The sequence below is a fragment of the Sapajus apella genome, unplaced genomic scaffold, assembly GCF_009761245.1.
Source record: "Sapajus apella isolate SASKATOON/1434 unplaced genomic scaffold, GSC_monkey_1.0 scaffold84, whole genome shotgun sequence".
Taxonomy (NCBI): domain Eukaryota; kingdom Metazoa; phylum Chordata; class Mammalia; order Primates; family Cebidae; genus Sapajus; species Sapajus apella.
The window spans coordinates 195,646-220,658 of record NW_022437024.1 but is presented as its reverse complement, the minus strand read 5'-3'; the positions used below and the strand labels follow the sequence as shown (position 1 = coordinate 220,658).

The window sequence follows — 25,013 nt, the reverse complement described above, 5'->3', positions numbered from 1 at the left end:
TGAGGAGTAAGAATGAAAGCGGCACTGCGGACCTCAGGAAGATGATAGAACATTTACTAGAAAGATTTTTTTTTTTAACTTCCACATTTAAGATGATGCTTACAGAGCTGGAATTGGGCAATTTAAATAAAAGAGAGGATCTTCTGACATCCAGGTCACGTATTCAGGCTCAGTGACAGGGTGCTTTCAGAGCAAGGGTTGCTCTAGGTCCTCTAAAGGCAGAAGGAGGACAGGGTGTCTGTGTGTTGGATGTGGCCAGGCTGGAGCACCAAGGCAGCCCCCAACCCTGACGAAGCAGCACATTCAAAATACGTGGTGCTTGACGGCAGAAAAGATGGGGTAGAATACAATGGGGGGAAACGCCCCAAGGACGTGAAAAGGTTTGTACTTGAAGGACAACGTCTTTCTCTGAGTAGAGCTTACTAAAGGAGATGTATCCATTTTCTTTTTGACCTCTCCTGCTTTCTACTTCCAGCTTCTTTCCTTGTGGTAAGTTTGGGCAGGAAGGGGCCTTAGAAATGGAGACCAGCATCCTCATTTTTCAGATGAAAAACCAGATGTTTCAACAGAAACATCTGAGATCACACTTCTTGTTTTGGAAACCAGGTAGTAGTTATCAGTTCTTGTTTTCGTTTTTCACCATACAGAGCAGTAAAGGGGAAAGGGGTAGACAAAAAAAACAAGAAACCAGAAATGTTCCTTTGCAGAGACATCTCTCCTTATCTCCAACTGCACTTGTTCTGTGGCTGGGTGCTCAGTGTCGTCTTCTACCAGGAGATGTTAAAGATTTGCACCGAGTCATGTACACACCGCTGCCTAGGTCAGTTCTAAGGTAGTTGGCTAGATTTAAGGTGAAGACTGCAGAGGGGAACATCTTCTCTTCATGCAGAGCTACCTGAACTGGTCGCCTTTTTGGGTGACCAACCACGCTGGTCTGTCCAGGACTGAAAGGGTTCCTGGGACATAGATTTTCAGTACTAAAACTGAAAATCCCAGGGAAACTGGGGACAAGCTGGTGACCCCACTGCCTTCAGTAGGGTCACATTCTCAACTGAGCTAATACACCCAGACAGACAAAATGCATTTAGCTGGAAGTTTTAGCTGGTAGACTACCAGCTAGATGGTAGTTAACATTTTAATTTTTTAAGAAAAGAAGCAAGATGAAACTTAATGACTACGAAGGGCTTTGAGCCCTTGGGAAGGAAGGTATTCTCAATGTAGAAGTGTTAAGTTCATAAAAGAAACAGTATGAGAAGGCAGTGGGGCTTTTCCATACCGAACAAGTATGACTAAACCTGTAAACACTTCCTGTTCCGTCCCATGTTTTTCTGAAATTCGCTTTTCCTTAAAGGCCAAGAAGACAGAAACAAAAATTATTCTCTCTCTTCTCTTCTTAAGAATAACAGTGAGAAATTTCAAACCTCCAAAGACTTCAAAAAGTTTAATAAGCTCTTGCTTTTATATGTAAATATTACGGGGAAACAAACAACACTGACTTTTCTCCGCAAGCATCCTACATTCTTACTACATGGAATTTTGTGTACGGAGAAAACTATCTGATTAGAAAAGACAAATACTTGCGCCTAAGTAGCACTGACTCACTCATCTACCTAGCTATATGTTCAATACAAACATGTTTGCTTTCACTAAACACCGTGTTAGGTGCTGACAATACAACACTGAAAAAGAAGGACACACTTTTATTTCATATATCACAGCGTCCTAAAGATCAAAAACTGCCCTTCTAGACTTACTCATGACTCTTCTCACTGCAGTGGAGAAAGAGAGAGCCCCTAACAGAAAAGCTCACACTTAAAACCACTTCTTCCCAGCAGCACGTCCCATTCACAAAGATCAGCGCTACAAAAGGCAGCCTCACTTTCACCTTTTCTGGATCACCAAATACACTGGAGGGGCTCAGCCTAGAATCGAGAGGAGGGGATGTGAAGCCAAGGAGGGGGTGACACTGGGGAGCATGCCACTGGGTCCCTACTCACAGAAACAGCCGAAAGCCACCTGTACCCACATTTGGGAAACGTGTGTCTCTGTTCTCCTGGAGGCATAACTTGAACATTATAATATTCTGGGGAAGGGCAAACGCAGCCCACTGAGGGGCCTTGGGCCATAGGAAAGTCTTCCGTTCCTCTACTTCTGCTCTAAAGGGTGGACTGCTGTACTCTTTGGAGCAAAAGAGGAAAAGCAAATCCAGCTCAGAAGTCCGCCCACATTCTGTGGTGGAGAGGGTTGCCAATACCATTCTCTGCACCTGTAGGATGAGGTCGCAGGTTCACAGAGCAGGGACAACCGTCAGATGTCCACCCTGCAACACGGCTCCCTCACCACGGAGTCCACAGTCACGGACCAAGGTTCTCTCCTGGGCTGCGCCGGATGCCCCATCCTTGGAACTCTGGATCCTGCGTTTGCACAGGCTTCCTTGGAGCTCTCCGGGGCCTTGGTGACTTGTACCTTTGGGCACACTACAATTGGTTTCTTTGAACTTGGCAACCTCAGACCAGCAGCCTCACTGGACTTCTTCTGTTTGTACGGGACTTGTCAAGCAGGTTATGCTGCTTTTCTGCCACCTTTCTTTCTGGACACCTCTAAAATGTGAAGATACCAGGAAATAAGAGAGGGATAGGGTTTTCTCACCACAATCCCAGAGGCCTGCAAAGGCTGCCTAGACCGAGGCCTCTGCTCAAGGCCTGCTGCTGGTCTTTTAAATGGTGAGGTGTGTTTTTTAAGGACAGTAGAGGAAGAGCTGTTAAAAGTAAGGTCAGAGTCAAATGCACTGTGTTTCTCTCATTACCACTGGCCTCTTTCCAGAGGGAGTAAAATGCACCCCTCGAAGCTGGCAGCAAGTCCTCTGGTTGCATCAACAATTTTCGCTTGCACAGAAAAATCCCCTGGTAACGCATAGATGGTCATGAACTCCCCTTTCTATTTTGCAGACCTAGAAAACGTGGTAGAAAGAAATTAAATGTCTTTGTGAATCAGCAAAAAAGACTCAGCGATAAAACCCAGGACAGCTGGTCTACCTACTTTTACCTATGCATTCAGCACACCACGGGGAAAATATTTTTTCACTACAGAAGAGATGACCTTCTACTTCAGACATGTAAGATAACTTTTTTTTTAAGATACCAGTTGTTTTGTTGAGAGAACAATCAATAAAATAGTAATGCAGGGTACAGTTTTATCCAGAGGTCAAGATAGAATCTAACCAAGGTCAAGGCTGTATTGAATCAAGAGTTCAAAGCCACTGTCTTCCCCATAGTATGAGTCAGTCAAACTGAGATTGCTTCAAGGTTAAGGAAGGAATCATCAAATTGCCAGCAGTCATACCCAACAGGACAGGGAAACTGGCTATTCCTGTCAACATCTCCTTTCCATTCATCATAAAGTAGTTGACCTAGGGAGCAACGCTCTCAGATTCTGGGAGAGTCCACATATGAGACATGAAGGCACATCTACCATACAGCAGCCCAGTTCCCTGCCTGATCCCAGATGGCTGCCTGGCAGCCCAAAGGGCCTTCAAAAAGATTCTTCGGTTAAAGGCACAAAGCCTTTGAACAGGGCTTCAATCCCAGCGCTCCCACCTAGAGGAGACTACTCAGGAGTTGAGATAAAATCCTGAAAACATGGGCAAAGTTCAACCGACAGCTGCCCCTTCTAAGCCACAAACTGGCACACCTGGCCACTTGGCAACGGTTCCTTCCTTTAGCAGATCTTACCTGCCCGAGCAGGAAACGGTGATAAGGCTAAAGCTAGTTCATGTTGACTGTCACGCTTTCTCACACTTGAGCAGAGCCCAATTTAGAATTAGCTGTAAACTGTTGCTTCAGTTCAATGTCACTGAGCCATCAAAAATAACAAAGAATGTGTGTCAAAGTGTTTTGTAAGCTATAAAGCCCAACCTACAATAGTATATATTATTATTTTGATATTAAACAATGCTAAAGAAGAACTGTAAATAAACATTGATAACTATGGAACAACCATGGGGGTACACGGCTAAAGACTTGAAGTCAGATACAGGTAACTGAAAACGATGTAAAAAGCCTCGATTTTTTTCTTTTTTAAATATTTTTAGGTGGTTCAAATATTTAATGAACAAGAAAGTATAAATGGTTTCCTTTAATTATGTCTATGATCCAATTCAATAGTGAAGCTCATGTCACAAATCTTAACTTGAAGGGGATTTTTAAGGTAGATTTCCTCAAGGCCAGCCTTGCCTCCTCTATGACTGCAAGGTAAGTGGGCCTGATTTTTTTTTAAATTGCATTTTCGGTTTTGGGGTACATGTGAAGAACATGCAAGATAGTTGCATAGGTACACACATGGCAGTGTGATTTGCTGCCTTCCTCCCCTTCACCTATATCTGGCATTTCTCCCCATGCTATCTCTCCCCACCTCCCCACCCCCCGTCCCTTCCCCATTTCCCCCCAACAGACCCCAGTGTGTGATGCTCCCCTCCCTGTGTCCATGTGCTCTCACTGTTCAACACCCGCCTATGAGTGAGAACAAGCGGTGTTTGATTTTCTGCTCTTGTGTCGATTTGCTGAGAATGATGGTTTCCAGGTTCATCCATGTCCCTACAAAGGACACAAACTCATCATTTTTGATGGCTGCATAATATTCCATGGTGTATATGTACCACATTTTCCCTGTCCAGTCTATCATCGATGGGCATTTGAGTTGGTTCCAGGTCTTTGCTATTGTAAACAGCGCTGCAATGAACATTCGTGTGCACGTGTCCTTATAGTAGAACGATTTATAATCCTTTGGATATATACCCAGTAATGGGATTGCTGGGTCAAATGGAATTTCTATTTCTAGGACCTGATTTTTTTTAAGGCATAGACAAGCAGTCCCCAACCTCTATGGCACCAGGGACTGGTTTTGTGGAAGACAATCTTTCCACGGACTGGGGAAAGTTTCAGGATGATCCAAGAGCATGACATTTATCATTAGATTCTTGTAAGGATCATACAACCTAGACCCCTCACATGTGCAATTCACAATAGGGTCCATGCTCCTACGAAAATCGAATGCTGCCACAGATCTGATGGGAGGCAGAGTCCGGGTGGCCATGCTCACTTCCCGCCACTCACCTCCTGCTGTGTGGCCCAGTTCCTAACAGGCCATGGACAGTACTGGTCCAGGTCTGGGAGCTGGGGACCCCTGGTATAGACTGTTCTCACGGGAGGTATAAAAGTGCTTGTCACTGCATAATCTACCCCGAATTTGCTGCTCTGTGCTGAATGAACAGCCAGCTTGAAGGAGCAGTAGACAGATGACAGAAGCCTTTACATAAGGCCCACAAACTGAAGCCCAGCAAGTGTCATAGGAAGGGGAAGCTGGGGAGCGGTGGCTCATGCCTATAATCCCAGCACTTTGGGAGGCCAAGTCGGACAGATCACTTGAGCTCAGGAGTTCGAGGCCAGCCTGGCCAACATGGGGAAACCCCCGTCTCTACTAAAATTATAAAAATTAGCTAGGGGTGGTGGTGTGTGTCTGTAATCCCAGCAACTTGGGGAGCTGAGGTAAGAGAATCATTTGAACCAAGGAGGTGGTGGGTGCAGTGAGCTGAGATCGCATCACTGCACTCCAGCCTGGGCAACAAAGTGAGACTCTGTCTCAAAAAAAAAAAAAAAAAAAAAGAGGAGCCACTTTCTCCCACAGGGGCCTCCTCCCACGGAATCACCGGAGGGGCACACACCTATGGGCCACAAGTCCTTAGGCCTCTTCCCCACCTGTGATGCAGCCTATACAGACGTGTGCTATAACCCTGTCTTCATTTTCATGACCATGTACATCACAGGTCCCTTCCCTTCACGCTTTTCATCAAGGCTCTTAACTAGAAAACCAGCTCCAAAAAGGCTAAAGCCTCTGTTTTCTCAGGTCTTACTCCTTCTCCTCTGAGTCCTTTTTTAGGATGATTATGCCCATCAAGTGACTTCACAGGTGACACCAATGAAGGAGATGAGGAACAAAGCAATGCACGATGGAGGGGACAGGTATCACAAATAGAACAGGAAGCTCCCTGCACGCTGTCACCACGAGGGAGAGGACCCTAAAGGATGGCGTTTACACCACAGTGCCTACACAACAAAAGCTGGGTCTGTGAGGTGTGTGGTTGGCTTGTGCCAGCTTGCGGGATGCCCGGCATGTCTGCGTTATATAAGGTTCCTCCTGTACTGTGCTCTCTTCTGGGAACCAGACAAACTCCCCATTCAACGGCTTGCAATCCAGGGTGGTTGTTTACAGATCTCCAAGAGCAGGCGACCTCCTCAGAGCTAAAAGGCAGGTCCTCTGCATGCTGGTGTTCCAGCCGCGGTTCACCTACCCCCACCACACAGACAATGTCTCCTCCCTAACATAAAAGCCACTGTACCCTCTCTCTGAGCTGCTGCAGACTCAGATTCAAATCCTGACAATGATATTTCCTAGCTGTGTGATTTGCACAAGTGACTTGGTCCCGAACTTCAGTTTTCTCACCTGTAAACTGGAGATAAAGACACCTATCTTGAAAGGCTGTGCAGATGAAATGAAGCTGTATGTGCGTATCGATGGCTCCCTAGCGTAAGTACTCATATCGTAATCCTGAAATAATCTGTACTTTTCTAAAGACAGGGTCTGGCTCTGACACCCAGGATGGAGTACAGAGGGTGTGATCACGGCTCACTGCAGCCTTGAACTCCTGAGCTCAAGCAATCCTCCCACCTCAGCCTCCCAAATAGTTGGGACTCCAGGTGTGCCACCACAGCTGGCTAATTGTTTTTCCTAGAGATGGGGTTTCACTATGTTGCCAGGCTGGTCTTGAACTCCTAGGCACAAGCAATCCTCCTGCTTTGCCCTCCCAAAGTGTTACAATTCCGGTGTGAGATACTGTGCCCAGCCCTGCCCTGTACTTTTAAGTTATTCGTGTACTTACAGTGTCTTCCCACCTAGACTATGAAGGATTCCTGCCATTTTCATTTTTACTGTCTACTGTATGAGCTAAGTGCATCGTGGGTTCACAAAATTACCTGTGGCATAGGCTACTGAATGAGTAGATCATTTCCCCACATCCAAGAATATCTGGTACTATTTCCTGAGGAAATGACCATGGGTTCTGAAGACAGTTGGTGTCCCCTCTTTTCCTTCAGCTTTTCACACTACATCTTCCAAACATACCCCTTGCCATTTCAAATGCCCTTAAGAATCCTCATGAGCCAAGTTATCCATTCATTTGCTCATTTCTTGAGTGTATTTCTCCAGTACATAAACATTTCTTTAGTATGTACTATCTGCCAAATATAAAGAGGCACTGTGGACGCACAACGGGATGTAGAAATGGCTGCGATACAATTCTTGCCTACCCTTGAAGCAACTGGAGGAAGTCAGAAGGGAAGTTAACTGTCTTAGTCATGTTGTGTTGCTAGGAGGGAATAACTGAGGCTGGGGAATTTACAAAGAAAAGAGGCTCATCTGGCTTACAGTTCTACAGGCTCTACAGGAAGCATGGCCCTGGCATCTTCTTATGCTGAGGGTCTCAGGCTGCTTCCACTCATGGCGGAAAGTGAGGGGAGCCAGCGTGTGCAGAGATCGCGTGTGCAGAGATCGCGTGTGCAGAGATCACGTGTGCAGAGATCACGTGGCAAGAGAAGAAGCAAGGTAGGGGGAGGTACCAGGCTCTTTTTAGAAATCAGCTCCTGTGAGAACCAACAGAGTGAGAACTCACTAACCCCACTGCAGGGAGGGCAGTACTCTACTCAAGAGGGCTCCACCTCCATGGGCCACACACCCTGCATTAGGCCCCACCTCCAACACTGGGGATCAAATCTCAGCGTGAGGTTTGGGGAGAGAAACATCCAAACTACACTAGAAATAACACAGGAGCAGTAACACTCGAAATAATACAGATGAGCGTACATGTAAATCCTATGGGAAACTAAGGAGCCAGAATTCAGCCCCAGAACAGGATTCTGAAATTTTGTAAATATATATTGCCTTTGAGATAGACCTTCAATGCACTTAACTTTGTTGAAACATCAGGTAAAAAGGCAACTCCAACCTGGTCTGTTACAAAATAGGTCAACATTTATTAAAGCAAATAACATCCCAAGAAAAACCTCAGGACTGCCAAGTCTTTGTCAGTGGCTTTTCTCTCATTTTGAGCCATGCATGCTGCACAATAAAATAATTGTCTTACAACCAAAATTTGGAATCGTGACCATTCACACACATATTCACAGCACGACATATAAGTACTTAGCACCAGACTAGAAGTTGAGTAGAAAAAAAAAAAAAAAAGCTAAAAAGAAAGATAAGTCTTAAGAGCTCCCTGCAGATTCCTGTCAGAGAACAGGTTCTGGAGAAAAGACGTGCCGCTACCCAAGGTGAAGCTGATGGGGAAATGGGCAGGGAAGTGGGGTGGCTGTAGGTTCATGATAAAAGAAACAGACAGTCATAAAACTACAGACTTCCCAAATGCAAATGTGGAGAACCCCAGGGCAGGAGGATAAGACCTACGTGTATGGACACTGGATAGCCACAGCCGAAACTCTGTTGTGATCTATTCAGGGTCTGCCCTACAATTTCATGTTAATACAGAACACCCAGTCCAGATAGATTTGGGAAACCTACAAGGGTCTCGTGCATGGGCCCCACAGTCAGAAAAGCCTCTTATCTATAGACAGAGCTACTACAAATAACTTAAGGAACTGTTTAAACAACTTTCCCAAGTTAACCCTTCACTCCTACTTCTCTACGGTTACTGTTTTTCAGTCCCCCACGCCCCTCCACTCTATTCTTGTCACCAACTCAGCCCTCTTCTGATACACAGAGCAGAAATAAAGGCTTCCTGAGGACCAGGCCTTATTTGTCTTTGTTTCCTACCCTCCTTTCCTGCTAGTATCTAGCTGGGTAAATGGTACACAGCTGACCCTCAATCAAAGTTCATTCAATATTCAGCCATAGGGCAAGCCAAGAGAAACAAGGAGGAAATGGACCCTTGAGAAACACATCGCTTACAGATTCTCCCCTAAGTATCAAGTCTCCTGGTGCTGATGGGCACAGACCCACTTCCACATGATCAGCTCAGAATACTAAAGATCCACGAACATGCCTTGCAGCTTCCTCCCAAACTATATTCCTTTCTCTAGGAGCTGCATGCCAAGAAGGCGGCGCATGGAAACCTTAAACCTTGCTGTGAGCCCTGGCCACATCAACGGTGCAAAAGTAGCCCCTGTCACAACCTGTCAAGGGGAAACCTGAGCTGCAAGAGTAACCGGAGACTCAGGCAGCTGACCTGCTTACGATCCTTTAGTTGAGAGTTTAAACCAACTGTAACTGGACAGTACTTGACAACCAGCTTCCCTAACGAGACGGAGAGTTAGGGGAGCTGACACACAGCACGCTCAGGTCAGGGGCTGGGGAAGGCATGTGCCACCATTGCATTGGGTCGGAGAACACAGAGCAGCTTTGAGAGCCCTGTTCTCCCTCTGGGCACCCTTGGGAGTGCAGGTTCCACCCTCCCAGACCAAGGCTGGGAGGCTCTCAAGGACACCTGGCCTTGTCCCAGGGAATACTTGTTTTAAAGATTTTGATGGGTGGTCCAGGTAGAAGCTAGTGAAATAAAAGCTTTCCCAATGATTGGTGATGCCACCTTGTTTTGATGTGTGCGTCCCTGCAGTTGGGGAAAGGGAAGAGCAGAGGCCAAACTTACCAATGCGTTGGTCAAGGAGAAGCCAGGATAGGACAAAGGAGAAGGGAGCCCTGATATAAACCTTGTTTGATTGGTAAGGATAACGGGATTCAAGTAATTAATGTTCACCAAACTCCTACTATGTGCCGGGTACCACACTGGAATACAAAGGTAAAGAACAAGTGAACAGTCCAGAAAAAACTCATAAAGGTCATACTTTATAACATACGTACATTTTCTTTTTCATTTAGAATGTTATTCATTTTGTCACAACATGGCTTTTGAAGAACAAGAAAGAATGGAAGGGAGAGAAGGAATATTGAGAGAAAGTGAAAGAAGGCAGGCAGGACATGGGAAAGGAGGGAGAGAGTGTTGTGGGTATTAAATGTGATAATCCTTGCAAAGGATTAGTCAATCTCTGGCCTATAGTAAGTGCTGAAAAAATATTAGTCATTATATCCATTGTTACAGAGAGCCTATAATTGTGTCACACTAACCTGCAATGCACACTTGCCATACAGCAGGCAATATTCTAAAGGCTTATCGCATAGTAATTCATTTAATACTCACAACCCTATGAGGTATTACAAATGAGAAAACTGGGGTACAAAGAGATTCTGTAAACTATAAACTACGCAGCCACATAACTACCAAGTGAGAGAGCTGAGATTCAAGCCCAGACAGTCTGACTTCGGAGCTCAGCTTCTCATTGATTTCACCTGTGGTTCTTAAAGTGCGGTCTCAGGAACCGGGACCTTCTCAGATTTGCAAATTCTTTGTCCCACCCCAGTCCTACCAAATCAGAAACTCAGAGAAGGGCCCAGCAACTGTTTCTAAAGGACCTTGAGGTGATTCTGAGGAACAGTAGGGTTTGGGCACCACTGCATTAATAACATTACGTGCTTCTCCACGTAATGGCTAAGTTAAGGCAGATAAGAAAACACCACTTCCTCCCCGGAACTGGCCTCACCTGGCAATGGGCAAAGGTCCAAATATTTGGGTTGTCCATTTCTCTCAGTTTAGGGCCTGGCCTACAACTGGGGCTTGGGTGAGCAACTTCAATTCGCTTAATTTTCAGAGAAATCAATTTGGCTTCTCTGACTTTATTCTTTGACATAGAAAGGTTAGAAGAGGCTTGAATATTCTTAGAATGGTTTAACTCCTTCGTGACGTCTGAACATGAGTTAGCAGATTTAAAAGGCTGCACTGTCCCAAAATATCCACCATTAGATTAAAAATCAAACTTAAAAGAAAGCTCTGGCTTCCAATGTGTTAATTTAACTTCCAAAAATGCCTAGCAGGTAAATTTGTCAGTACCTTTTGCTGGACTTAATTCAATTATTCAAAGCGATTACCCAGTTGGTGGATTATCTGAGCCTCCTGCTTCTCCTCCCTGGAGCTGCTCGCCTTTTGGCCATTTCACTGTTCATTAACACCTCGACTGAGGATACGCAGGGGAGAAGAAAAGGTGAGGAAACTCAAACCAGTCGATTTTTCTCCTTGTTAGCAGTTCTGATAAAGACTTGGTGGGAGAAGAATTATTATTGGCTAAAACGAGACACTGGGATTATCTATGTCTTCAATTTTCCATGCTCTCCCAGCCCCTAATTATCCAATACAGTCAAGTCAGCCTAACTTTATAGTGACAGCCCAGTCTGCAAGTGAACAGAAGCATAATGTTCAAATTCTAGAATTTCCACAGAGGTAACCCACGATACCTTCTTCCTTAAATTACAGCTCTCTAAAACGCCAAGGTGATGGACAACTTTGATCACAGGTGAAAAGGCTCAAAAAGTGATCCCACAGCATTTTAACAGCTGATTCTTCCCACCGTTCCAACTTTCTATGACCTAACTGAATATGTACATATTAATATTTCACTCTCATAAGAAAACTAATGTTCATTAGGCACCTATTATATGCTAGGGTGCCAGACCTTCTGCTGGATATCTTATAAATATTATTTTGCTTAATTCTAGAACAATTGGGGAAATTTTTCTTTTCCAACTTTTACCTTAGACATAGGGTTTACGTGTGCAGGTTTGTTACATGGGTATCTTACATCCAGGTAGTGAGCACAGTACCCAAAAGGTAGTTTCTGACTCATCACCCCGTCTTCCTCCTCCCTCTGCAGCCTACAGTGTCTATTGTTCCCATGTTTATGTTCATGAGTGCTCGATGTGTGCCCATTTATCAGTGAGAACATGCAGCATTTGGCTTTCTGTTCCTGCATTCATTCGCTTAGGATTACGGTTTCCAGCTCTTCCAGTATGGTTACCCATGTTGCTGTAAAGGACATGATTTCATTCCTTTTTATGGCTGCATAGTATTCCATGGTGTATATGTATCACATTTAAAAAAATCAAATCCACTGTTGATGGGCACCTCAGCTGATTTCATGTCTTTGATACTGTGAACAGCATGGCAGTGAACATTCAAGTGTATGTGTCTTTTTGGTATAATGATCTATTTTTCCTCTGGATACACACCCGGTAATGGGATTGCTGGATTGAATGGTAGCTCTGTTTTAAGTTGAGAAATCTCCAAACTTCTTTCTACAATGACTGGACTAAGTTACATTTCCGCCAATAGTGTATAAGTGTTCCCTTTTCTTCACAGCCTCACCAGCATCTGTTGGTTTTTGATTTTTTGATAAGAGCCATTCTGACTGGTGTGAGACGGTATCTTGTTGTGGCTTTGATTTGCATTTCTCTGATGATTCGTGATGATGAGCATTTTTTCATATGTTTGTTGGCTGCTTGATGTCTTCTTTTCAGAGGTGTCTGTTCATGCCCTTTGCATTTTTTTTTTAATAGTTTGGTTTTTTTTGGCCTGTTAAGTTCCTTACAGATTCTGGATATTAGACCTTTGTTGGATGCACAGTTTGCAAATATTTTCTCCCATTCTGTAAGTTGCTGTTTGTTGATAGTTTCTTTTGCTGTGCAGAAGCTCTTTAGTTTAATTAGTTCCCACCTGTCGATTTTTTGTTTTTGTTGCAATTGCTTTTGGGGGCTTACCCAAAAATTCTTCGCCACGGCTAATATCAGGAGGGATATTTCCTGTTTTCTTCTAGGATTTTTATAGTTTGAGGCCTTAGATTTTGATTTCATTCATCTTGAGTTAATTATTGTATACGGTGAAAGGTAAGAATCCAGTTTTGTTCTTCTGCATATGGCTAGCCAACTATCCCAGCACCATTTATCAATATGGAGTCCTTTGCCCCATTGCTTGTTTTTGTTGGCCCTGAGTAAGAAGTATTTATCCTGATTTTACAGACAGGGAAACTGAGGCTAGAGGAATTTAAATCTGAGTTCATAAACGTTCAGAGCTAAGATCTCAACACAGAGTTGCCTTTGCCTCTCCCTGCCTTAATGGTTTCTTACTTCCATCCAGAACTGTCTTTGACAGCGCTCTCAAGGCTTATTAGGGAGATGACTGTGCTGATGACTCCTTGTGACTTTTAAAGATTAAGGCTGTGCCTGAACATGCTAATACCATCCTCAGAAGCCCCTCAGAAGACATCTCATATCTTCAGATATCAACTCCTTCCTCTTCTGTAATCACTGATACCAATAACCTGCAGCTTCTCATCCTTTGCCAAATCTGTATGAACTGCCACCAGTCCTGTTTACAGCTTCTGACTTGTGGGAGACCAGGCATTTCCTGCATGGTGGGAGCCTGAGGCCACGGTGGGAGAGGGGGCGGTAAAAGATGCCTTTCCTTCCCGGATGACTCAGAGCCAGTGATTGTGCCAGAGCCCAGACAGCAGAAGCCCGTGCCCTTGGCATCACCACAGGACCACTTCCTATCTCAGTGAGGGAAGTGGCCAAAAGAGCCAGTGTGAGAGAAGAGGAAGGAAGGAGGCAGAGGTTCTGTTAACAGTCCTCATCCCTGCCTTCCACTCCCGCTTCTCTCCTGCCCCTTGCCCTAGACCTGCCCCCCTTGCTAGATTTTAATACATGGACTTGCCTCTCTCAGACTCAAGCCTGGCTCTGCCCTAGCACCCCCGAAGAAGCCACAGCTCATCAAGTTCCTCCCTGGGAGAGACAACATGGCCTCTTGGTCTTGGCCAGAGATAAATGCATCTTTATTCAGAGCCCTGTAAAATTACAAACTGGTTCACTTTATGGCTTATCAGCCGGTCCTTCCTTGCCATCCCTGCTGAGTGAAAGACAGGCTAGCGTGACTGCATCTCAGCGCAGGAAGATGCTACAGGAGCTTGTCCTTCAGGGAAGAAAATCTCCTGATGTCTATACAGAGTGCTCACTTTGTCTATTGCATGCCAGACCTAAAAGATCAGGATCTTCCATGGATCTACACTTGTCGGTATTTTTAATACACATTACATTGCACAAAGAGACTGTAAGATAACTTGGGGCAAGGGCCATATTTCCTTTACCAAAGGACATCAATATGATGCTAGATTTCTAGGCAGTGCCTCCTGACTTGAGATGCAGGCCTCCTGCGTGGAGCAAATGGATTCCAGACTCCAGTCTATGGCTCCCTGTGGCTCAGGGTTCAGTTTCCCTCTCCCCAGCAGCCTCACTAACAGGGTGGCAGCTTAGCCAGTCCATGGGCAGCTTCCACAGCTTTGATTCGATCTGGTCTGCTTCCAGTCCTGGAGGTGCCGGAGAAATCACACTGATTACCCTAACAGACTGGATGAAACACTAAACATATACATTCTGCACAGCCTCGACAACTTCAGAAAAGAGAGAGAACCCAGACTCCGGGTAATGCCGTCTGAAAGACTCCTTCTGAATCACAGATCAGGGATCTGCCATCAGCCCTCACCATGACTGGTCTGCAAGTCTAGCAGCACCAAACCAACTCCTGCTTATTCTAAAATACACTATTGAGCACTGGGCCGGCTTCGTGAGTGTACGACCTGTGACCTGTGCAGTCACACAGGAGCCCTGTGCTCGTCTGAGAATTTTTTTGAGACAAGGTCTCGCACTGTCACCCTGGCTGCCTCCCGGGCTTAAGCAATCCTCCCAACTCAGCTTCTCAAGTAACTGGGACTACAGGCACACACCACATGCCCAGCTAATTTTTTTCATTTTTATTTATTTGAGACAGAATTTCGCTCTTGTTACCCAGGCTGGAGTGCAATGGCGCGATCTCGGCTCACAGCAACCTCCGCCTCCTGGGTTCAAGCAATTCTTCTGCCTCAGCCTCCCGAGTAACTGGGACTACAGGCACGCGCCACTATTCCCAGGTAAATTTTTATTTTTTAGTAGAGACAGGGTTTCATCATGTTGCCCAGGCTGGTCTCAAACTCCTGAGCTCAAGTGATCCGCCTGCCTCGGCCTCCCAAAGTGCTGGGATTACAGGAGTGTGCCACCGCACCTGGCCAACATGGGTTTGTTTTAATGCTCTGCTGTGGTTATCTTGAAATTCTTCATAATTTTTGAACAAGGGGCCCTATATCTACATTCTGCAGCAGGTCCCACCAGTTACAGAGCCAGTCCTGCCGAACACTAACTCCATTCAGTCACTTCAGACATCTTGTAAGTCTGGGAAGCTGTGCCAAAAGAAGTGGGGTGTGGTCAGGCAGGGGACGAGGCTTTGGACTGAGGTGTGAGGGCTGCTTAGCACAGGGAAACTCAGGGTTCCTGGAATGCTGAAAGGGGCCAGCATGGACCAAGGAACCGGGAAAGGGCTCTCAGATGCACATAAAAAATAGTGCCCACTTTGGACCACCAGTTTTTAGAAGTTTCAGGAACTTCCCAATCTACTTCAAATTTTTATCATGGGCCTTCTCTCTCTTTCTGGTTTACACAAAATCTGACTTGCCCCCCATGTTTCATAGAAGGTTGTTTTAAAAAGGTGGCATTCTATTTATTTATTCTTTTCAGCTCAAAAGAAATTTGCACGAACTCCACTTCCAGGCTGTGAATTCTCTGTCAAAAGTCCAGGCCCACTCAGCTGGAGAACGGGTTGCTGCAGCGAGTAGCTGGGCGTCAGACACCACTGATCAGGATGAGGGGGAGGGACTATTAGGGGGCACTCACAGTGTAGAGTCTTTCTGGGTACAAAGTTCTCAATGATCATCAACAACAGCAAACTATAGGAAAAGTGTCCCACGGCGTGTTTCCTAAGAAATGGCCTTGGGAAAGCATTCTCAAGCTTTTTCAAAACGAGTCAGATGAAAGACATTGCTTCTTTGAATGCTTCAGTAACTGTCTCGTGATCACTTGCAGGCACATGAGGTCAAACCTTTTATTAACTATTCTCAGACATGACAGCTAGAGATGGACGGATGTTCCTTACTCAGGCACACACGTGAACGCACACAGACATGCACGCACATGTACACAAGTCCCGCAGCGTTACTGCATTACACTATGGGGAAAAGCGGCTGAAAAGACATTTATTAATTTAGGATAAATAAATACTCCATAGCACCCCTGCTTGTTACTCCAGTCTGTCTTAATCCCTGTGCACAGCCTGTCCTCCAGAACCATGAAATCAGCAGGAAGCAGATATGTTTTATGAGCTCTGTGTCACTTAGCGCCACCTGTGCATCCTAATAGGTGATGAAATAAGGGAGCCGCAGCAATTGCCACTGAAGCTGAAAATGTGGCACCCTTGACTCCAGGTTTGTCTACTCTTGGGAAGGCAAAGCTGGTTGCCTGCTTTTTGCAAAAGGAAGAAAATGGAACTGAGCAGATGCTGTTGTATCTGGAGTGGCAGAGGAACATGAACACATACGATGCAGGAAGGGATAGGACATGGGCAAAATAAAACTTTCCCTAAGGCTCAGGGGAAGCCTCTATCTGTGTGCACGGAAGGCCCGAAGCAGCTCAGCATCACCTGCTCAAATACGTGCTTGGATGAGTGCTTGCTGGTTACCATGCTATGCTCTGACCGTTGGAATCAAAGTCTACCTAATGATTTTAGATGTAAGAGATAAGGAGTCTGCCTGCTTAGAAGACTGGGAAAAGTGGCTGAGCAGTTTGTGGACTGTGTACAACTGCTTCAAGGCCACAAAGGTGCTCTTGGCACTGGGTAGCATGAACACGGAGGTTAACCACACGGATGTGGGATGCAATAAGCACAACCTCCTACAGCATCTCAGATGACTATTTCACTCACCATGTGAAAGAAAAATCACATAATTTTAGAGCTGCAAGGGAAAAGAGGGATGCTCTTGTTTGGGTCCCTTATTTCAGAGATAGAGAAATGCAGATGTCTAAGGCAGTCCAGCTGCAGCTCTGAAGAATGAGTCTTCCAAAGCATCCTCAGAGCACTGCTAGAACAGAGGACAAAAGAAAGGAACTAGTCCTGCTCTGCCCACATCCACCAATTTCAGCCAAAAGTGAACCAACTTCCACCAAATAGTAACACGAATGCCAGCGCAGAAACTAAAGCAGGATGATGGACCCTACTGGTTCATAAATCACTCCCAATTCACCAGATCACAGCCCTGATCGTCACATGTTTGGTTCCGAATGGTCTTAAACACAGGGTAATAAGCAAGATGTTGCTTTCTTCAACTTTTCAGTATCGGATCCAGAGTGCTCAGCAAGTTCTCTTTCACCCAGATTGCAGGCTTAACGCCATCAGGTCAAAGACACTTCTTCCCTCAGCTCTCCTATTTATGTGAAAAAAGAATTGCTAAATACGTATTGATTATTATAAGAAACCTACAGAAACCTGATGGAAATCCTCTGATTTGAGTTAGTTTTCCTTTATTTCCCTCAATTTAGCTATTTTAAGGAACTCAAAGCCTTTACTTGCAAAGGTCACGTTGTGAAATTGTGACCAAAGTAATGGAGAGAAATCGGCTGTCATAAATCCTCAATTTATGATTATCAAAGAAAACAAAACTGCGTCCAAAAACAAGGAAAACAATGTGTGACCTCTGTAAGTTCGACTCTGCATCAGTAGCACCAGGGAGTGCTGAATAGGAAGGCAGCAGGGCAGAGCAGTAAATGGTACGGTGTAGCAGGGACACACCTGGGTTGGATCCCAGCTGTACCACTTATTAGCTGCATAACCTTAGGTGAGTTACCTCCTTGAGTTCTGGGTTTTCTCATCTCTAAAATAAACAGCATCCTTATTTCATAAAATGATTGTGAGGATTGAAGGTGATAATGAGTATTTAAACCACCTGGCACTCAGTATATCCCTAGCAATGGTGACTTCAAGCTCCACTGCTGGTTCTGATGATCATTTCATACCTTGGCTTCCTTCTCTTCATCTTCAAAACAAAGTGGTCAAAATAAATAATCACTAAGGTCCATCTCCACTCAAAGCTCTAAGAAAAGAAGAATGCACAACTCTTCACGAATCCAGTCTATCTGAAGGCCAGTGAAAGAGAAATAGCCTATATTTCCATAATATCACACAGTTTTCAGTGTATATGCTCATAAAACTATCGAATTTGACATCACCCCAAAAATTCTTGCTTATTTGGGTTAAATAAAAAAGACACAGTTTTCCACATTTGAAAAACCTCAAGACTACCTCCACGTTTTGCATCTTACTACCCCTGCCACGGCTTTGTCATATAACTTGGGTATTATCTTTAATCATCTCAAAACTGGGTGTGATGGGTTCATGGTTTCCCTTCTGCAATCCACCTTCCATGGCTGTCAGTCATCTCCTCAAAACACAGAACTGACCGTACTCCAACCCTTTCACTGCCTTCTGTCTTTGTGATTTCCAAAGCTCACAAGCATGCCTCCTCCCCACCTTGTGTTCCAGCCACTCACATACTCAACTCACATGCCTTTGCCCTTCTTACCAGGAGTCTACTCCCACCCCTCAATCTGAAATAGTCACTTACTCTAGACCTTTGACACCACCCAGTCTAGATGTCTGTAAGTGCTGTAAGTATCTTACATCACTGACCATGTTTGTTTGTTTTTTTTTTTTGCCCCAAGGTATGATTACTTACCTAAAAGTCTGTCTCTACAGTTGGACTGTAAGTTGTGCCTTTTCCGTCTTTGGTTCTTAGCCTCTTGAGCCTGCCTGTGTCTAGCCACGCATGTAGTAAGTAGTTCATAAAGTCTTACGGAATTATTTACTTAATTGGTTTCAGCAGGCCCCTAATCAAATACATGCAAGAAGAGAAGAAGCCGTGCTGTGCAGTTAGGCAATTCATTACCACAGTATCTTTGATGAGTAGCTATCACTTTGAAAAGTACAGAGAACAGGAGGCAAGCCCGTGAGATGTTGGACGTGAGGCTGGTTGAGTTTTGATTGGGAGCAAAGAGCAAGAGAGAACACTTATATATGTACCCAGGAAATGTGGGGAGGCCAAATTGTGTTTTCTGTCTTCCCTTGCCTCTCTTTCATTGTCCTCTTTCCATCATTACCTCCTTCTTCCTCTCATCTCCAATGTTAATTCATCCAGTAAACATTTCATGAGTGCTTATTACATGCTTAGTACTGTTCTGACACTAAGCATACAGCAGCAAGCAAAATGAAGCCCCTAGCTTACACTCTAGTGCAGTGCATCTCAAGCGTTAGTGTCATATGCATCATCTGTGGGTCTTGCCAAGAGAAGAATTGGACTCAGCTTTCAAATAAGCTCCAAGGTGATGCGGATGCCACCAGTCTACATCCTCTTGGAAGTAAGGTTCTAGACTAGAACACTGGTGCTCAACCTTGGTTGCACATAGGAACCTAGTGCCCGAGTCTCTTCCCTAACATTATTAAATTTAATTGTTCTAGAACACAGGAGAGGATATTTTAAAAAACTCCCAGGGTGAGTCTAATCAACATCCAAGATTGAGAACCACTGTACTAGTGGGAGAATGTAGACAGAAATAAATATATATCCCAGATAATGACAATGAAGAAAAACAAGGCAAGGCAAGGGCAACGGAACATGAGAGCATATATTATTTTCTATAAGGTGGTCAGGGAAAGCCCCGTTGTTGAGTAGAAGACATTTGAACAGATACCTAAAAGAAGTTTTTAAAAAAAAGTCATGCAGTCATCTGAGCTCCATGTAGAGGAAACAGCACATGCAAAGGTGCTGGGGGAGAAGCATGCTTGACATATTTGAGAAATAACAAAAGAGCATAATAACAAAAGAGGAATAGCAAAAGAACATTCGCTATGAGACTGCACGGAAACCATGGTTTACAATCACAGTAGAACAAGTAATCTAATCTTAACGGAAAGTCTAGACATACAAAGGCTAAAGGAGAGTTCAACTGCAGTAATGATTTAAAGCTAAAAAGGTAATTACCAAACATTTGAAAGCAAGCACAACGTACACCTATGTGTTAGGGCAGAAGAACTGTATCAGATAAATATCATTATCCTCACTTTAGAGGACACATATCATTATCCTCATTTTACAGAAAGTGATTGAAGGCTCACCGAGGCATGTTGACATGCCCATGATCACACAAGAGCTAGACCAATTCCATCCTGACTGGCTTCAGGATTTGTTCTCTTTCCAGTTTAAACCTATCACCCACGTGGTCGTTCCCCGTCTTCTCACTTCACACGTGGCTCCCATCTTAGGCAGCTGGTGGGAGATGGAGGGCAGGTGCCAGAGGTCGAAGGAAAAGGATAGAAGTGAGGGGACAGAAGAGAAGTAAAGGAGGCAGAGAGAGAAAAGGCTCAAGCATGAAGAACAGTGGCCTCCTCCATGGATGCCTGCAGTTCCTGACTGTTCACACCTGATGCTCACAAACTCCTGAGAGAGGGGGATGATCAATTTCAGGTGTCAACTTGGCTAGGCCGTGGCACCGATATTTGCCTGAACACCATGAAGATACTGTTTAGATGAGGTGGACATTTAAGTCAGTAGACTCTGAGTGAAGCAGATGGCCCTCCGTAACATGGGTGGGCCTCAATCAATCAGTTGAAGGCCATAAGAGAAAAAACTGGGGTCCCCCAAGGAAGAGGAAGTTCAGCCTCCTGACTGCAACATAAACTCTTCCCAGGGTCTCCAGGCTGCCATCCCATATACACACCTCTCTATTGATATCAACAGCGATGTGGTTCTCCTATTGGTTCTGTTTCGCTGGAGAACCCTGATGAATACAGATGAGCACGACCTGTAATACCATCCCCATCTATGACGAGATGCTAGGTCCCTGAGAGGTTTTCCAAGGTCACATGTCTAAGAAGGGACTGGATTGAGACAGGCACCCAGGTCCTTTCTTCCACACAGGACCTCTATTAGAATTGCCGTTTCGTCTTAGGTCTCAGACCAGATTAAAATACTAAAAATCTGACCACACATGAAATGTTTGTAATTGCACTTTTATCCCTTAAAACGGATTAGATGGATGAACTGGGGACTAAGGCAAAGGCAAATTAAAGGAACGTCCTTCACTTTGTCTACACTAGATGAGATGATTGTCTTTTTGATCTCTGAGATTGCTAAAAAGTAAGACGGGGGGTGAAGGGGAGCATGTTTACCAGGGTTCAAACGTCCACCTGAGGATTAAACAAAATGCTTTGTTTTTGTGAGGCTTTCTTGTTAGACTAGAAAATAATGATGGGACACTAACCAATCGCAGATGCCAGGCTAGAATTTTAGGACTAAAAAACACAGAAAAAAGGCTGGAGTTTGCTGGAGGCTTGACAAAACAGGAGACAGAAAGTGGAAAAAAATAGAGAAAAGTGATTCAGTGATGCAATTCCACCCACGGTGGGGAGGTTGGGAAATACCATACAATTCTTCCTCCAAAATGTTGATCAAAATACTTTCTGGTTCAAAAATAATGATGTTGAAGAAAGCAAGGAAATGACGTACAAATCATGACTTCAGATGAATATTCCTCTATACCTTCTACATTTTACAGGCATTAAAAATGTGTCCCTAACAGGACCCAGGGGCCATTGTTCCCTCATTTAACTGACATCTGAAAATGCTTTAAGGATAAATGTTTAGAAAATACAGGAGCAGCATAGATCTCCCACAGAAAACAATGGCACACAATGTTCTCTTTCTTTCAAAGAAGGAATTTCAGGATCAGAAGCAATATAAGCTGGTGTCTATGTGACAGTGCAGGAGAGAAGGAACCAGGATATATGAAGAAAAAGGAAGGGAAATGTTCCAAAAAAAAAAAGTTTCCACACTTAAATGGAATAACTTCTATTCCCTCCACAAATGAAATACAGAAAACTAACCTCATAGGCAAAGAAACACCTAGAGCTCTAACTGTGTGATGGTCTTCTCAATGTATTGCCATTACTAAACAACTGAGACTCCATCTCAACAGGCAGGGAAAGAGTTAAAAACACTGCAGAAACAAACGTAATGGGCTGAAAACCTGGAGAAATACAGCTGGGAAAAGAAAATGAGAAAGGAGAGGAAAAACTTAATGCCAGACTCAATGAATTCTCTCGGGACACCCAGAGCTCCTAAAGAATGGGCAAAGACCTTCCATGCTATTTGCCCAACTCAATCGATTTCTGGTGGTCAAACTAAAGACTGCTGTGATTATTTAACATTTGCTGTGGTCCTGCGAGAGAGAGGAAGTGCCAAATATTTACCAAGTCTAGCTGAGGCCTCTGACCCTCCAAGCTAAGGCTTCCTCACCTGAGGCCTAGTCTCCGCTTGGTCTCAATGGGCTATCCTGCAGCCTCCAGGATCTGCTTGAACACAAAGTACGGGGCTGCTTCCTTGACGTGACCAGAGAGGAGACACATGACCCCACACAGCCACTAACCATCATGTCCTCATTTTACAGAAAGTGATCAGAGGCTCACTGAGGCATGTTCACTTGCCCATGATGACACAAGAGCTAGACCGACTCCTAGAGGTGCCCTACAGGACTTCTTGGGGCTCAGGAACTGTGACCACCAGCAGGCTTCTGTCAAAGAACCAGAGCTTTGTAGGGAGAGTAATATTTTCCTATCAACAACCTCATTAGCCTGAATCAGCCCCAAAAATGCCCTAGCTATAAACTCGCAGAGCGCAGGGCCCCAAGACAACAGGCACACTGTAATGCTAGCATTGTAATACGAACAGTAGCTTCTATCTGCAGAGCGCTTTCCAGTTCATAATGTGTTTCAGAAGCGTCAGACGCAGGGCTCTGAAGTTGGACTACCAGGATTCAAATCCCATTTCCATGACTTTCTTGCCCTTTTCTCACTGCAAAATGAACATAATGATAGTAGTTACCACCTGGGATTCTGAAATCCACAGAATATTGTGAAAATACCACAGCATAAACAGGCAAAGCATTTAAATCAGTATCTGCTACACAGTGACACATAATAAATACAGACTGACATCTCCCCTCAACTCTGGGGCACAGGAGGAGGCAGGAACTCAGAGAAACTAAACAAACGCCTTTCCTTGTAACACGCAGAATTAGGACTCCACACAGAAGGCAGGGGAAAGCACAGACATGAGGGTGCATGTGTGTTGGGGAGGGATGGGTGTACGTGTTGGGGAGGGAGTAAGGGTCTCTGAATGACCAGAGAAAGCCACGGAGCTTTGGGAGGGGACAGAACACTAAAAAGGAGAAAAGAATACTCCAAAAGGAGCTGGCTTTGCTTTTACAGAACATCAACGTTTCTCTTCCATGGTGTAGGCCAGAATCATCCAAGTGCCTTTCTGGTATGCACCTAATATACTGCTGACCTCCTGATGTGAGAATACTCTGCAGATTAATTCTGCAGTGCTACCTGCGTGGCATGCAGAGAGGTGTGATATGCTGTAACAGTCAGGGTTCTCCAGAGAAACTGAACCAACAGGGTGGTGTGCGTATATATAAATACATACACACAAAGTTATTTATTTTAAGGAACTGGCTTATGTGCTTATGGAGGCAGACAAGCCCAAAATCTGCAAGACGTGCCAGCAGGCTGGAGACCCGGGGAAGAGCCAATGCTCTGGTGTAAGTCTGAAAGCCGTGTGCTGTGGCATTCCCTCTTCGGTTCTATTCAGGCCTTCGACTGATTGGGTGAGGCCCACCCACATTATGGAGGGCCATGTGCTTTACTCAAAGTCCACCGATTTAAATGTTAGTCTCATCCACAAATAACTTCATAGAAACATCCAGAAGAATGTCTGACCATACAGATGGGCACCGTGGCCCATCCAAGTTGACACATAAAATTAACCATCACTTGTGCCCTAGGTGTTTTGCATTCAGAGATCCTATATCACAATTATGAGACTTCCAAACAAAACATGAGATTTAGCCAGGTGCAGTGGTACATGCCTATCTCCTCAGCTATTGGGAGGTTAAGGCGGGAGGATCATGTGAGCTCAGGAGTTTGAGACCAGCCTGGGCAACACTGTGAGACCCCCATCTCTAAAGAAAAGAAAACATCAAATGAGTTATATAAGACTTTCAAAAAAGAAAAGGAATACAATCTGCAAAATTTAAGACTGTGGCGAACTGGGGTAGAATGAGGAGGTAGAAGCCTAGAGGTAAGGTGTCAATATCAGTCATGTTCTGGTTCTTATGTTGGGTGGAGAGTTCATGGGTGTTCACTGTATCATCATGTTTTGTAACTCACACAGCTTCCTGCGTATATATCTTATCTTATACATAGAATACAATGGGGGGGGAGGAATCAAGCTTTCAGGCCACGCATGTCCATCACCTCAATGCAGCCTCCCCTGACCACTCCTGAACAAACATTTCTCTTTCTCTGATCAACTGTCTACTCCATTCATGAGCTGATATTGCTAGATAACTTATCATGTGCTTAGGCCTTGCCTTTTCAAACGGATTTTAAGTCCCTTAAAATTCTGGGACAGTTTCTTACACATCTTTCTACTCTCCCACAGGCTCTTGAGTGACTGAATAACTCAATACATTCTCATTGATGGCTAAAAAGCAACATGAGTGGGGGTAAGAATAACAAAAATAAACCAGCAGAAAAGCAGGGTGGCTTGAGTGGCACTGGATTTCAGCTTTCCGAAAGTCATTAGCTCTAACAGTTGGCTTGAGAGATCAGAAGCAGGCAGGGTCACATATACGATTCCTGAATGTGCCTGGAATGAAACAATGTCTACCCCCCATGGTGCTGTCCTACAAGTGGTACCTGTGTGAACACAGCGAGGCTTGTAGAGGGGAATATACACAAGACAGGTGGGAGTCTGGGCCACCTGTGATGTCCAGACCGCAAGAAGCCAGTGGAAAAGTCCCTCCCACGGAGGTGGCACCTCAGCTCCAAGTCTCCTTAAGACAACGCAGTTACGACACCGTGACCCTCTTGCTAAGCCCCCACACAAATTTCCAGTCTTTCAGTAGCTTTCTACCCAGTCTGTTCAATAGCTAGAGACAACAGGACTCCCTTGCAGAGCACAAGTGAGGACTGCTTTATCTGTTTTCAAATTCTAAGTCTATATTCTTGTTCATTTTTTTTCACTGCGACTCTCCAA

The 25,013-nt window shown here is 44.7% G+C and overlaps 1 protein-coding gene across 5 annotated transcripts in view; it reads right to left on the bottom strand.

Moving 5' to 3' along the window:
* Positions 1-25,013, bottom strand: part of ETV6 (ETS variant transcription factor 6) — a 253,755-nt gene that overhangs the window by 165,975 nt on the left and 62,767 nt on the right. The window contains exon 2 of one of the 5 annotated variants that reach the window (XM_032253658.1): positions 14,088-14,306. The exons of 3 other annotated variants lie outside the window; for them this stretch is intronic. The gene's annotated coding sequence lies outside the window, so the exon portion shown is untranslated. Of the gene's footprint in view, positions 1-14,087; positions 14,733-25,013 lie in introns of those variants that run through there. One more of the 5 variants, XM_032253657.1, reaches the window with a different exon arrangement.